This window comes from Carcharhinus amblyrhynchos, chromosome 16, assembly GCF_965287045.1.
Source record: "Carcharhinus amblyrhynchos chromosome 16, sCarAmb.v2.hapA, whole genome shotgun sequence".
In the NCBI taxonomy this organism is placed as follows: Eukaryota; Metazoa; Chordata; class Chondrichthyes; order Carcharhiniformes; family Carcharhinidae; genus Carcharhinus; species Carcharhinus amblyrhynchos.
The window spans coordinates 16,108,944-16,124,815 of record NC_137339.1 but is presented as its reverse complement, the minus strand read 5'-3'; the positions used below and the strand labels follow the sequence as shown (position 1 = coordinate 16,124,815).

The following is a 15,872-nucleotide window of genomic DNA, read 5'->3' as shown; positions in this document are numbered from 1 at the left end:
GTCGTTATTACGGGACCAAAAATCTAGAGGCCTGAATTAACAAAGCAGAGATTGACGGTTAAATTTGTCATCATGACATTTTGTGAATTAGAATTGCACATAATTGTAAATAATTTTTTTCCAGTCAAAGTAGAAGAGAATGAGTAAAAATGATCTGAGCACAGTTGGTTTGTCTAAAATCTGATTTTCTTCGTTACCTGACATGGCCTGATCTGATCAACATGGTTGACTGGTCTAACCTTTGACACAACCCATTGAGCCACTTATTCAAGAAGGTCCAACACCACCATCTCAGGGAAAGAGGGATAAATGCCCGAAGAACATAGACCCAAGGATGACTGTTAAAAGTAAAGTGGGAGCAGCACATCTGTGCGTACACTTGTGTTTGGTTAGAATTCGAGGTGAAAGGGCAAGATCCATTGCTGGGTGCTAAACAACAACAACAAAAGAAAACTTGGACTTAGATTATACCTTTCTTAGATTATAAAGGATGCAGGCAGGAAAGTGGGGTTGAAACCAGGATAAGATCAGCCAATGTTAAATGGCAGAATGGACATGAAGGGCTGGATTGTCTGCTCCTGACCCTAATTCCAACGTTACTTGTAAAAGAATGCATTCAGGCAGGTACACAAATTCAGTCGTGGAGGTACATTTTCAAATTCATCAGCCAAGTAGTAATCTTGTTGGGCACATTAAAGAAAGTGCTTGATTTCTGCCTGGGCAATTGAAGTAAAAAATGATTTATAGAATCCCTACAGTGCAGAAGGAGGCCATTTGGCCCATTGATTCTTCACCGACTCTTTGACAGAGCATCCCGCTCAGGCTCTATTCCTTTAACCTCACATATTTACCCTGCTAATCCCTCTAACCTACACATTTTGGGACACTAAGAGGGGATTTAGCATGATCAATCCAGCTAACCAGCACATCTTTGGGCTGTGGGAGGGAACCAGAGCACTTGGAGGAATCCCACACAGACACAGGGAGAATGTGCAAACTCCATACAGACAGTAAGCCAAGGCCAGAAGTGAACCCACATCCCTGGCGTTGTGAGGCAGCGGTGCAATCCACTGTGTCTCCGTGCCACTGAATCAATTTTACATGCATATTTATTATTTTGATCCATTCTATTTCTTAACTCAATCTATGTCGCAAAGGGTTATTGGAAAAATTTTATTTGACATAACTGGAAAGAACATAAGAACATAAGAAATAGGAGCAGGAGTAGGCCATCTAGCCCTTCGAGCCTGCCCCGCCATTCAATAAGATCATGGCTGATCTGAAGTGGCTCAGTTCCATTTTCCCGCCTTCTCCCCATAACCCTTAATCCCCTTGTCTATCAAAAACCTATCTACCCGTATCTTAAATATATTTAGCGAGGCAGCCTCCACCACTTCAACGGGCAGAGAATTCCAGAGATTCACCACCCTTAATACAAAGGTCACAAGGATTATTATACTCTGTCATGGTTTCTCAAGAAGGAGGTAATAGCAGCATGAGGTCACAATCAAATAAGGAAATAAAGAAAGATAACGTGAGTTGAAACAAAGAGGTGACAAATAATGGAAAACAGATTCTCCGATCATAATAACGCTCTGGGTTATGAGCAAGACACTTGGGACAGGATTTCCCTCCCCCCTCACCCCCACAGAGTATTTTCCAGTGGCAGAGGTGATCCGCCATTGGCCAGTGGTGGGATCTTCCAGTCCCGCCCTGCACCCTTTGCCAGTGGGGAACACGCAGCGGGGTGCTCGCCATCGGAGGGACCGGAAGATCTCGTGGGTGGGAAGGCCAGGAAAATTTTAGCCTTCATGATTTGCTGCCAAAAACAAGGCCGGCATTTCATTAAATACTGTACATGTGAACAAGGACTTAGGAATTTAAGATTGGAGGTGAACATGGTTATGCAAGAGCCACGTCACTGAGTGTGCTGTAAAAGTTACATTGTGTTACAGTTAACTGTTTGATGACCATAAGGCACATGCTAATAAAATTGATGAGTTTTATCAGGGGAACTGGTTTATTTCTATGACTAACAGTCCCTCCATAACCACCCTAGCAAAGATGAAGTTTAGCTTTTAAGTTTATTTATTAGTGTCACGAGTACGCTTACAGTGAAGTTACTGTGAAAATCCCCTAGTCGCCACACTCTGGCGTCTGTTCGGGTACACTGAGGGAGAATTTAGCACGGCCAATGCACCTAACTAGCACGTCTGTTGGCCTGTTCGAGGAAACCAGAGCACCCGGAGGAAACCCATGCAGACATGGATATAACGTGCAGACACCGCACAGACAGTGACACAAGCCGGGAATTGAAGCTGGGTCCTTGGCGCTGTGAGGCAGCAATGCTAACCACTGTGCTCAGAGTACACAGTACACCTCGACAATAATAACAAAACCCCCGGTCAATGCCCCCTACCGGCAGTGGCTTACCTCTGCAAATCTCAACCGTGGCCACTGAATCGGCACGGTGCACAGTGGTTAGCACTGCTGCTTCACAGCGCCAGGGACCCAGGTCAATTGTGGCCTTGGGTGGCTGTGTGGTGTTTGCACATACCCCCTCTGTCTGCGTGGGTTTCCTTCAGGTGCTCTGGTTCCCTCCTAGAGTCCAAAGATGTGCGGTTAAGTTTGAATGGCCATAGTAAATTGCCCTTTAGTGTCAGGGGGATTAGCATGGTAAATACAGGGGGCGACAGGGCTTGGGTGGGGTTGTTGTTGGTGCAGGCTTGATGGGCTGAATGGCCTCCTTCTGCACTGTAGGGATTCTATGAATCTCACCATGGTATTTTGTTGGTAAATTGTTTGTTAATTACTGAGCAGAGGATTCCTTATTCATAACAGGAGCAACGTGTAAAAAGGATTGAACGCAGAAACTGTAGGATGCAAATAACAATTACGCTTCAGATTGAACTTCCCGTCATGAATTGGTACAGCCATCCCATACAACAGAAGCCAATTTGAAGCCTACCCAATGAAAGCCAAGTGCAACTAAAGAAGAACAAATCCAATGCCCCACTGCTAAAACTCAGTCCAAACCCTCAAGCTATAAAGAGTGGGAGAAAAGAAGAGATATTTGTGGTGCAGGCAAGAGTAAGCTTGGGTTTCAAAAAAAACCTTCAGATAAACATGAAAATATAGATCTAAAATGTGAAAAAAGGAAGGTGCAAGTTGTACGCAGAAGTAGAATCGGGAAATATGATAAATACTTCTTAAAAATTTTAAATTATCGGCATTCAGACGGATCAAAAGCAAACATGCTCTGGAAGCTTTGGTTGACATCAAATTTATTCTATTCATTTAAAAAGTCTACAGAGTAGACTTCCAGTATTGGCTTCTTCAGAAGGTTATAAAATAATATTTAATACTGTTGGTCAAACATATAATACAATAAATGTACTTACCAAAGTAATTTGAGTGTCTCTGGGGATCAGTTGAGAGAATACTGCATCTAATTAGAGCAGCAAAGAACAATGTGTTAGCAACAGCACTGACTGATGAATGTTGAAAAACTCTTCCTTCAAGGCAAGTGCACTCTTCTATTGCGCAAGTTACAAAAACAATGAAAAGATTTAGGAGAGAAAGCTGTGTTAAAACAAGCCAAACACTCTGCGAGATTGTTCATCCTCGCTTAACTTTCAAAGAGTGTTCAATAACGTAACACTGCAATCCACACTGGGGTGGAGTAGGTGGAGTTTTATTCTGCACGTGGTCCTTGCTATTTTCGACATGGGAGTGCTTGATACTAAATTTGGAAGGGTGCCCAGATTCCAACGTGGAATCACTGATCACCAGGTAATTCCTCACCTTGACAACCATAAAATAGAAACAGCACCTTAACCTTACCTCAGCTTCATGGATAGGCAAGACCACACAGCAATGAGAATAACAGACGTTATTAATTGCACAGTCTGTGTTCGGAGCTTTTATCCATTCATAGACAAATGACAGAAACTGTCTTGCATACCAGCAACTAATAATCATACCACGGGCAGGATTTTGCTGTCTGTATTGTGATGTGTTCCTCATGTCAGGAGGAAATGTGTTTTGCTGACATACACATCTAGACTGTGGGAATTCTGCTCTGACCAAGACTGCAAGAAACTACAAGGGGTTGTCAATGTAGCTCAGTCCATCACGCAAACCAGCCTCCCATCCATTGACTCTGTCTATACTTCCCACTGTCTGGGAAAAGCAGCCAGCATAATTATGGACTCCACGCACCCTGGACATTCTCTCTTCCATCTTCTTCCATCGGGGGAAAAAGATACAAAAGTCAGAGGTCATGTACCTACCTAAAATTAGGTTGATCTTTCTCTACACCCTAGCTATGACTGTAACACTACATTCTGCACCCTCTCTTTTCCTTCTCCCCTATGAATGGTATAGCGCGCAAGAAACAATACTTCTTCTGTGTCCCAATAAATGTGACAATAATAAATCTATTCAAAATTCCCCTGGAATTTTCACTCCAGCAGCCAATTAACTTGCTGTGGGCAAGGCAGATGTACTATTAATGGTGGGTCACGCAGCTATCCCTAGCTGCAGCTGCAATTTTAAAAGGCATTGGTGGACCAGTCAGTCAGCTGCAACCTGAAACAAGGGGTGCAGGCAGTTTAGGTAGTGGCAATTAAGAGGGAGGATCAGCCCACGATGCAGCAACCCCTTCCATGTAGAGGCAACCCATAAAAGGAGGCAGGTCCTTTTCCAGAGGATGGGAGGGAGGGAAGCAACTATTTGTAACCAAGGAGGCCTGGCTGGAGCTGGCAGAAGTTGGGAAGAGATGAGCATTCACTGCCCAAAACTGAATCCAGTGCAGGAAGAGATTTAATGATATGGTACAGTCCAGAAAGGGGAGTGGCTTTACTAGTTGGCATCTGGAAGCCCAGTATCTATTGAAATGCGCCCATAAAACTGAAGGCCAGGCGGAAGCATGGATCCATATCAAAGTAATGTTAGCACTGAGATGTACAGACAATGTATGCTACATAGCTGCCTTATCTTGCCATCTCCGTGGCATGGTGCTGCAAATTTCCATTGCCTCAGGGCCAGCAACATGTGGGTGCTATGAAGCAGCACTGACTTTGCCCATGTTCACCCTTGCAGGAGCTTAACAACTTCAGGCAAGCACTGGAGTTCACATGAGGCCTCGATGGATAGGGGACAGGCAGGATTCAAGCAATGGGGGTTCTTCTCCGGGTCCTTTCACAGCTGATGACATATCCTCAGCACCTTCCACATTGACACACACACTGGATATTGCTCTGATGATTGAGGTGGCCCTTTCGTAGGTGCAGGTGGCCCCAAATATGCTGGGCCCCAGTGAGGTTCAAGCATCCAAAGAAGTGAGGGTTAGGTTGAATGGCCATGTTACATTAACCCTAGTGTCAGGGAGAATAGTAGGGCACAAGAATTGGGCCAGTGTGGGATTGTGGTTGCTGCAGACTTGATGGGTTGAATGGCCTTCTTCTGCACTATAGAGTCTATGATCTCAAGGACAGAGGTCAAGACCAACTACTTCACCAGGACAAGAAGGTAGAAGTCTACCTCTACGTCAACCTAAGGTGAAGGGGGAGCACGTTGTAGAAGTTACTGTTAAGTATGGGCCTAGATGCATGGACTAACACTGAGGGGTAAACTAGGTGACATTTATTTATTGCTACAAACTTATTTGATGAAGGAAAATGGTGTTGAACAGTGATCTGAAACAATTTGTACATTCATTTCAATACAACTATTGACATTAATTAAATCTAATGAGTGGATTCTCTGTACAGGTGAGGCATTCTCGAGCACTTGTCCTGATGATGGTATTTTCACCCAATGGTTATGGGCATACATAGATGATGAGAGTCTTCGAGTAGAGATTAGTAATCCACACCACCAGGAGGGGAATTCTTGGCACAACACCCCCTCCACTCCTTCAAAAGCTCAAGGAATTGTGAATCTCTGTGCTACGTTTACCCCACTACCTGGGTCAAGTGGCACCTCTTGAGGTGCTTCACGATCATCCTCCTTCTCTGAGGATATTGCGCTCACAGTGTTTTCCTCTGTTTCTACTGCTGCTCTCCTCTGGAGTAAGTGCCAGGTTATTTGGTGCACAGCAGATAATGATTCAGGATACCACTGAGGGTACATACTACAGGGCTCCCCAGATCTATTGAGTCCTCATTTTCATGGCCTGCTCACTGGTGGCCCTTGTGATCATGTGACTAAATTTGTTTTTAGGCTGTTTATTGGATTGTGTACAGGGGTCAAGAACGATGGGAGGAATTTTCCGGCCCCATCATGGCGGGTCTGGAGAATGTAGTGAGCCATTCAAATGTCCATCCACTTTGGCAGAATGGAAAGATCCCACTGGTAGGAGGGACTGGAAATTTCCAGCCAATGTCTTCAGAGGATACCATTAGTCCTTTAGAAGCCATGAAGATGCCTGGGAGGTGTGAAGAGCTCAGGCAATTTGAATTGTGAAGGATGTTCAGGTTATGGCAGTTTCCTGTGAACCTCACATGTATCTGACTATAGTGGTCGCACACTCTGTGAACACTGAGAAAGTGAAGGCATTTTCTGTTCACAAAAAAAATCCTGGCTGCTGTGAAGGAGCTTTCACGACCACTTGTATATAGTCAAGAACCCCCTGTACCTGGGGAATTCAGACTTTGGCCCCTGTTGTAAACTGGATCTGTTGGCCAGGCCAATCGTACAAAGCATCTGTGACCTCCTGTATGCAGCAATGGACTGCTGACTGAGGCAGGCCAAGTGCATCTCCAGATGGCCTGTAGAAATTGGATGCCAGTGTCCTCTTTAAAACAATGGATGTTGACCACCCCTCACCACTCCACCCCCGCTCTCCCCAGCGCTCCCTCATCCTATTGTCCTCAGCTCCTGTTCAATTGTACAACATAATTCCATCACTGCCTCCTTGGAAAGATACATTCTGTGTAGCCATTGGTGCTCAGATATCTCAATGAAGCTGAATCTCTTCCATTATATGCACTGAGGAGGATAGCAAATTCTATGAGACCAGGCCGCACTAGTTGCCCCATACATCCTCCTTGTTCATCTCCAATGGCTTCCTCTGGAACTCCCCTGACCTCTGCAAGGGTTGGTGGCATACCCATCTCTGGCTCACTCACCTCCTCACTGGCATCTGAAAACACAACACCCGTTGCTAGCTTCCACTGCCTTGAGGCTCTTAACGATCTTTGCCCTATCTCCACGGGGTTCTTAGCATCTGGGAGGGACATTTCCAGCAGCAGTTCTCTTCGACCCCACCCAGAGACAATGTTTCATCAGTAGCTTAGTTTCCAAGATGGATTTCATGTATTTGAGTACATGAATTGGTGCTTTCAAGCTCCAGGTAAATTGATACTGGAAACTACTGCGAACAATGATCACCTCCCTGAACAATGAAATGTTTGATTTCAGTCAGCAATGTATAAACATGGGATAGGTTTTTATTTTCATTGCCAAACTGCTATATTGATGTAAGATGTTGTTATTGGGTGAGCTCACCTGTCCATTGCATTGAAGGTGAAAATCTACCCAATGTCAGAACTTTTTTTCCCACATTAAAACGCTCTTCTAAAAACAAACTCCTTCTACAAAATGTTGAACCTGCCTCTGTTTTTTCAAAGGGCTTGGGTTACTAATCCATTATGAATTCAATAACTCTGGAAATAGCAGCATTTGATGTAAGATGAATAAAACCTGAGTTAAATGGCTGAATTCCAACATTAACTCAAGAGACCAGTTGTTTGTGTGTACGTGTGTGTGTGGTTTAAGGTGTGTGTGCATGGGGGGAGTTATAATGGGTGTGCGTGTGTGTGCACGTTTGGCTTAAGATGGGTGTGCATGTGTTTGCGTGCGGAGGATTTTATGATGGTGTGCGTGTGTATGTGCGATTTAAGATGGGCGTGGTATATGTGTGTTTGTATGTGGTGGGTTTTATGATGGTGTGCATACATGTGTGTGTTTGCACGAGTGTGTGTGTGTGATTTAAGATGGGTGTGGTATATGTGTGTTTGCATGTGGTGGGTTTTATGATGGTGTGCATATGTGTGTTTGTATGTGTGTGTGTGTGTGTGTGTGCGCGCGTGTATGTGTATGTGGTTTAAGATGGGTGTGTATATATGTGTTTGTGTGCGGGGGGTTTATGGTAGTGTGTCTGCTTCTGTGTGCGTGCTTGTGTGTGTGTGTGTGTGTGTGTGTGTGTGTGTGTGTGTGTGTGTGTGTGTGTGTGTGTGTGTGTGTGTATACACTGGAGTGTATGGTGCAGGTGTGTGAGAAGTGCAGGGGTTTGCATGTGAATAAATCTTCAAATGGAGCAGGTTGTAAAGTATTAAGTAGCCAACAGTGGCTATATATCTGCTGCTTTGCTTGTTTTCTTTAAATGAAACAGAAAAGTACACCTTGTGGTCATTAGTTTAAATTGACAACTTGGCTCTATGCACTCTGCTTTCTCACTCAATGCGAATGTCAACACACAAAATAGCCACAAGTCCTGAATCACAGGCCGTCAAAAAAATTTAATATGGAAATGGATGGTGGAGTATAACAACAATGCTCATTACACATCCCAGTTAAAAACCCCAATATTAAGGGCTAATAGGAAAATATCAACAAGGAGCTTCATAGAAACCATTAGTTAACGTAAAAGTACTTCACCTTCCCAGTACTCAGGTTAGAGCACCTTTCAATCTGATACCCAACTAATTAAAATGTGGAGTTGCTGGTTTTGGACTGGGTAGGCACAGTAAGTAATCTCACAACACCCAGGTTAAAGCCCAACAGGTTTATTTCGTAGCACGCTACCTCCATCAGGGGTAGCGCTCCGAAAGCTCGTGCTACCAAATAAACCTGTTGGACTTTAAGCTGGTGTTGTGAGACTACTTATTCTAACTAATGAAGAGCATAAATGTGGATTCTTTTCTGTGTTCAAACATATCAGTACGAAAGAAAAACTAACTTTCTTGCCCTCCCGTGTGACCGAAGGTGTCTACAGAGATAATGCCTGAGATGTTTTGAAGCAAATGGTCAGTATAATAGGGACAATTGAATTAGAGCTGTTTGAACAGACTGCATCATGTTTAATTGTTATTGATCAGGGTTAAAATAAAGTTCCACAAGTTCTATGACAGGAGCTTTCACGTTAATTTATGACTCACTTTATGATCTCGACTAAGAGACTTTGCAATGTTTCCTGGTGGAAGCCATCGGGTCAAAGACTAACAATTTATTATCTGATGATAGGATCTCCCTAGTAAACGCCTCTGACTATCCACTTTGTCCCAGAGCGGAAGAGTCAATTACTGAGAGGCATAGGTTTAAAGTGTCAGAGGCAAGGTTTAAAGGAGATGTACGAGGCAGATTTTTGACACAGAGAGTAGTGGTGCCTGGAACTCATTGCCGGTGGAGGTACTGGAAGCAGATACAGTAGTGACTTTTAAGGGGCATCTTGACAAGTACACAAATAGGATGGGAATAGAGAGATATGGTCCCTGGAAGGATAGGGGGTTTTAGTTAAGTCAGGCAGTATGGTCGGTGCACTCTTGGAGTGCCGAAGGGCTTGTTCCTGTGCTGTAATTTTCTTTGTTCTTTGCTCTTTGATTCAGATATGAGGAAACATTAGGTATTCAGGCCAGGAATCAGAAAAACTTGCAGGAGGGGACAACTTTGCACATCTGAAGCATATTTTGCACGTTCAGGCATATGCTACACTTGAGTTTTGCGCTGTTGTGATTAATGTTCAAAACATCGTGTGCATCCAAAATTCCAACTCTCAAGGCAAGAGAGGAAGGAAACAGCAGGGCAGTTTAAGTTGCTTTTGGATTGCATGAATTTGTACTAGGTGGCACTTTTGCTCCGTATTTTTAAAATTCACAGTTATGATGGGAGATATAGGAAAATGTCCACGACGCTATTAAGAAGGAAAGTTCGCTTGAGAAATTTAGAAGGCCGTCAAACCTTTCTTACAAGACCATCATGTGGAGCTGAAATCAGCAAAATGATGAAAAGGGATGAGTGAGTGTACCACTCAGAGTAGCAATGTGTGTTTTCCTTAAAGGGGAGTGAGGTTATTTCAAAAGTTATAAATAGGCATGGAAATGAAGGGGATTCACAACAGTTGAGGTCAGGTGAGTCATTCAGTTTGGATCCTGAGAAATATTTCTTGCTTTGACAAGCTGCTCAAGTATGTTTTGTTTCAATTAGGGCGTAGTTATTAGCATGAATGATCTAAATTCAGAAATTAGTGCCAAACCAAGCTGTTTACAAGATAATTCTTGTTTGGATAATCAGAAACTCTGCAGGTCAGAAGGAGGTCATTCAGATCATTGAGCCTGCACTGACCACAATCCCACCCAGGTCCTAACCTCATAACCCCAAGTATTACTCTGCTAATCCCCCTGATACTAAGGGGCAATTTAGCATGGCCAATCCAGCTAACCTGCATATCTTTGGACTGTAGGAGGAAACTGGAGCGCCTGGAGAAAACCCACGCAGATATGGGGAGAATGTGCAAACTCCACACAGACACAGTCACCCAAGGCCAGGATTGAATCCAGGTCCCTTGCGATGTGAGGCAGCATTGTTAACCATTGTGCCATCATGCCCACCCTAACCTTCAGAAAAGAACAGAATTTGGACTTGGTGGATTTGTGGCACTCCAGAGGTGGACTATTTGTCTTAACCTTGAAACCGAAAATAGTAATATAACAGAACTAAAATAGCCATGAATCTGGTTATTGAATTACTATAGGAATTACTGTACAGTAGATCATGCTTCAATTTCTAGATACTCTAGAGTTAACGGCCGGTATTTTACGATCTCGCTCAGGCAATGGGGAATCCCGTTTTGTGAGCAGTGCCTGCCCCGGGGTGGTAAAATTCTGGGAAATGTTTCAGATCTAAATGATCCTTCTACAGCACTGTCCTGAAGAAGGATCCAGATGAACGTGCTACAAATGAGGAAAAAAAACCACAGGCAAACAGCTGATCAGAAGATCTAAACTCTAATTACAGATCATACAGATAAGGCACGTTGCACAATAGGGGTCCTCAAAATGGGAAGTTGAACCTTACACTTTTACGTCATGGCATTAGATAAACTTGATGTTACTCTTATCATGAATGATGAACAGGCCAGCACCGCTTGCCTTTCTATACAAGACGGATAACAACCTGAACAATGTGGAAATTTCCAGCTAATTTCTGTATTAAAGGTTGATGGGTCGTTCTATTAAATGTAGATTTTGATCGCAAAAGGCAGGCACAATTGATGCCTTGGAGGAGTACACACCCTGAAAACACTACTTCTTTTCCCTCAGAATCACAATTGTGTAAATTTCAGTCGTCTCACTTCCCAGCCACATGATACGGTGCATCAGGAATAACACTTCACACAACCACAAAGAAGACCATTGATTCAGCAGAGTGGGATTACCTGTTCCAAGTACTTTAGATCACCTGACCATCATTAACAGTAGCCAATTGTCTGGGTACTCAGTAAAAATCTCTGACCTAACATGAAACATTTACAAAAGCCAGGATTCCACATCGACATTAAGATGAGAGGTCACGCGACATCAGGTTATAGTCCAACAGATTTATTTGAAATCACAAGCTTTCGGAGCCTTGGCCCTTCATCAGATGAAGTGGAGTGAGGTTCGCAGACGCATAATAGATAGACAGAGTGACAATAGCCCGAATCCAACGGCTAATCAAGAGTGTCAAAGGATAAGTACAGATAGTATAGGGCAGTGTAGGCCAGCTGAATAACAAGTCTTTACAAGTAATCATGAGTGCTAATATACAAATGAAAGCAGTCAAGCAAATATTCTGTGCCTGCGCACCTTGTTCCACTTCACCTGACAAAGGAGCAGTGCTCGCTTGGATGTGGAACCAAATTATACTGAAGGCTGATGACGTACGCAATACTAATGTAGGAAAGTTATGAAGTATTCCGGGTTATTATGATTAGCAGCATCAACAGCATGAAAGGTACAAATAATTGGACAGGTCATCCTTAGAATGTTTTGTTCACTAGGCTGATACCGGAGATGAGGGAGTCAGCCTATGAAGAGAGACTAAATAGACTGGGTCTGTACTCGTTGGAGTTTAGAAGGATGAGGGGGGATCGTTTAGAGATGTATAAGATAATGAAGGGGATAGATAGGGTAGAGGTAGAGAGATTCTTCCCACTTAGAAAGGATAGCGGGACTAGAGGGCACAGCCTCAAGATAAGGGGGGGCACAGTTTAGATCAGAGTTGAGGAGGAACTTCTTCACTCAGAGGGTGATGAATCTCTGGAATTCTCTGCCCATTGAAGTGGTGGAGGCTGCCTCGCTAAATATATTTAAGTCACGGGTAGATAGGTTTCTGATAGACAGGGGAATTAAGGGTTATGGGGAGAACGTGGGAAAGTGGAACTGATCCACTTCAGATCAGCCATGATCTTATTGAAGGGCGGGGCAGGCTCGAAGGGCTAGATGGCCTACTCCTGCTCCTATTTCTTATGTTCTTGTTCAGTTTCAAGCACTCAAATTTAGAAAGTGTGTGAAAGTCAACGGTCCAAATTTGCATTCCTGGGTCAGGGACCTGACTTGGGGGCTATCTCCGGGGTCCTGACTCCACACCACATGTCCCAGATTCACCCACCACTATTCTTAAAGGTTCTAGCTTAAGACTGACACATCGGTGGGGTGCTCAGGCAGTGCGGTTCTATTTGGGAGCGGCATCCATGAAGCTCCCTCTGTCTCTGTCTGGTGGTTCAAATGGATGCAAGAAGCACTGTGGCATTATCTGAAAAGAAGCAGGGATTTTTTCTCTTCTTATATTCTGGTTGAATTTCCTGCCCTAAGCACCGCCAAAATGAGAAGAAGTTCATGCCATTCGTCCCACAGTTTTGATGAAAGGCCACAGAGCTGGAAACATCAGCTCTCTTTCTCTGAAGGGGATTCATAACAGTTGAGGTTAGGTGAATCATTCAGTTTGGATTCTGACAAAGGACGTATGATGCTGTTAGGCCTACAGGGTATTTCCAGTATTTTCCTATTTTAGTTTATTTAGTGGGATCCGGGGGTGGAATTCTCCAGTCATGTTGGCCTAAAAGCTGGAAATCCTCACCCGACTGTCAATGGGCCTTCACATTGTCCGCAACCCGCCTGCTACTATTTCAGAGGTGGGTGGGGTGGGAAAATTCCAGACCTGGTCTGTATAACATCACCATACACTCGCCACTGTAACAGTGACTCTACTTCAGAAGTAATCATTGGATACAAGCTTTTCCTTTAAGGAGAGAACATTGTAGCACAGGATTGCTACTTGCACACCTTTTTCTTAAGGTGTTTACATCCATTCCATGGTTATAATGTTGACATCCACTGAACACCTTGTATTCCAAACCAGCATGAATCCCTTCATAATAGAATAATGGTTCAGATAGTGGGGTGAATTGAACAAGGCGCAGTATTGATATTGAGATGAATTTCTACATTTAAACAGCATCCTTGTTGTGGATCTCATTTGGCCTATGGTAAATAAGCTGGCCCTTGTTGAAGATCGCAAGCATTTTGTTTTCTTGCATCTGAAAGGAGGCATGCCTGGAGGTCAAATCTGTTGCAACCAGGCAATAATGATTAACCAAAGCACATAGCAAGGCCATAAAAATTAGAAGAGTTGGTGACATCTTAACTAGCGATCTAGAGACACAGGGTAATGCTCTGGGGACACTTGTTGAAATCTCACCACAGCAGAAAGTGCAATTTGAATTCAAGGAAAATCTCAGATTAAAAGTCTAATGATGACTTTGAAACCATTGTCGATTGTTGTGAAAACCCACCTGCTTCACTAATGTCCCTGAGGGAAGGAAATCTGCCGTCCTTACCCGGTTTTGCCTACATATGGCTCCAGAGCCATAGCAATGTGTCCTCTCAAATGGCCTAGCAAGCCACTCAATTTTTTTTATTTCATTCGTGGGACATGGGTGTCGCAGGCTGGCCAGCATTTATTGCCCATCACTAGTTACTCTTGTTCGGAAAGCAGTCGAGAGTCAACCACAATTCAAAGGTAATAAATGCTGGTTTGGCCAGAGGGGCCCACATCCCCTAAATGAATTGAAAATTCCACCAACACCATGTAAGGTTCATGGATGATTGAAATTGTCAGTTTGGGCGCAGGTGCTTTACGACCCCAGGGGTAATGAAAGGCAATATAAAAATGCAAGTTCTTCCTTTTTCTGTAACTGAATTCATTGCACTTTGGAAAGTGAACAAACTCACATGGTGGTTTAGACAGGGGAGCAGCATTGCTTTGGATTCACGGTTTATGATAGGTAGATTGGTGTAATCATAAAGGGCAGATCGCATTTTCTGGAGAGTAATAAACTACACAGTTAATTCAAAGAGTGTCTGTTTTCATCATTTGAGGGCATTACTCCAGCTGACTGAGCTTCCATCTAACAACGTGAGTAAAACTAAAACTCTATTTTGACTGTCATATTGTAGATGACCTTGTCATATTCCCTGATGTAAAAATGCAGAGCTGAGTATGCGTTAGGCCCAAACTAACTGACTAAAGAGGACTACAGTACAAAAGCTGGGATGTACTGCTGAGGTTTTATAAGGCTCTGGTCAGACGACATTTGCAGCATTGTGAGCAACTTTGGGCCCTGTTTTTAAGGAGGTGCTGGACCTGGAGAGGGTCCCAAGGAGGTTCATACAAATGACCCCAGAAATCAAAAGCTTGACATACAAGGAGTATGGACTGTACTTGAGGACTCTGGTTCTGTACTTGATGGAGTTTAAAAGGATAAGGGGGAATCTCATTGAAACTTACAGAATAATGAAAGGTCTGCATAGAGAGGAAGTAGGGAAGATATTTCCATTAGTAGGCAAGACTAGGATCCGAGGGCACAACCTCAGAATAAAGGGATGATCCTCTAGAACTGAAAGGAGGAGGAATTTCTTCAGCCAGGGTGATGAATCAATGGAATTCATTGCCACAGAAGACTCTGGAGGCCAGGTTATTAAATAATTTAAGACAGAGATAGATAGGTTCTTGATTGGTAAGGGGATCAAAGGTTACAAGGAAAAGGAGTACTGTGTGCAGTTTTGGGCGCCGCACCTGCGCAAGGATATTTTGGCCCTGGAGGGAGTGCAGAGGAGGTTTACTAGGCTGATACCGGAGTTGAGGGGATTGAGCTATGAGGAGAGGCTGAATAAACTAGGCTTGTACTCGTTAGAGTTTAGAAGAATGAGGGGAGATCTCATTGAGACGTATAAGATGATGAATGGGATGGATAGGATAGAGGTGGAGAGACTCTTCCCGCTCAAAAAAGACAGTAGGACTAGGGGGCACAGCCTCAAGATAAAGGGGAGGCGGTTTAGAACGGAGTTGAGGAGGAACTTCTTCACTCAAAGGGTGGTGAATCTCTGGAATTCTCTGCCCGTTGAAGTGGTGGAGGCTGCCTCGCTAAATATTTTTAAGAAGCGGGTTGATGGGTTCTTGATAAGAGAGGGGATTAAGGGTTATGGGGAGAGGGCGGGAAAGTGGAACTGAGCCACAACAGATCAGCCATGATCTTATTGAATGGCGGGGCAGGCTCGAAGGGCTAGATGGCCTACTCCTGCTCCTATTTCTTATGTTCTTATGTTCTTAATGGAGTTGAGAAACTTATCAACCATGATTGAATGGTGGAGCAGACTCGATAGGCCAAATGGCCTAATTCTGCTCCTATATCTTATGTTTTTATGGAGTCAATGAATGAGGATGCGAGTCAGATTAGCAGGAAGCAAATGATGGTTTTGTTTTTGCCATTCATTTAGAATATGAATTATATTTCTCCGAAAGCAGACAACGAACATTTCCGCCTTAAG

The 15,872-nt window shown here is 43.7% G+C and overlaps 1 protein-coding gene across 2 annotated transcripts in view; it reads right to left on the bottom strand.

Annotated features, from left to right (window-relative positions):
• Nucleotides 1–15,872, bottom strand: part of slco4a1 (solute carrier organic anion transporter family, member 4A1) — a 130,294-nt gene that overhangs the window by 63,112 nt on the left and 51,310 nt on the right. The window contains exon 2 of one of the 2 annotated variants that reach the window (XM_080204759.1): nt 3,402–3,448. The gene's annotated coding sequence lies outside the window, so the exon portion shown is untranslated. Of the gene's footprint in view, nt 1–3,401; nt 3,626–15,872 lie in introns of those variants that run through there. The other variant, XM_080204758.1, reaches the window with a different exon arrangement.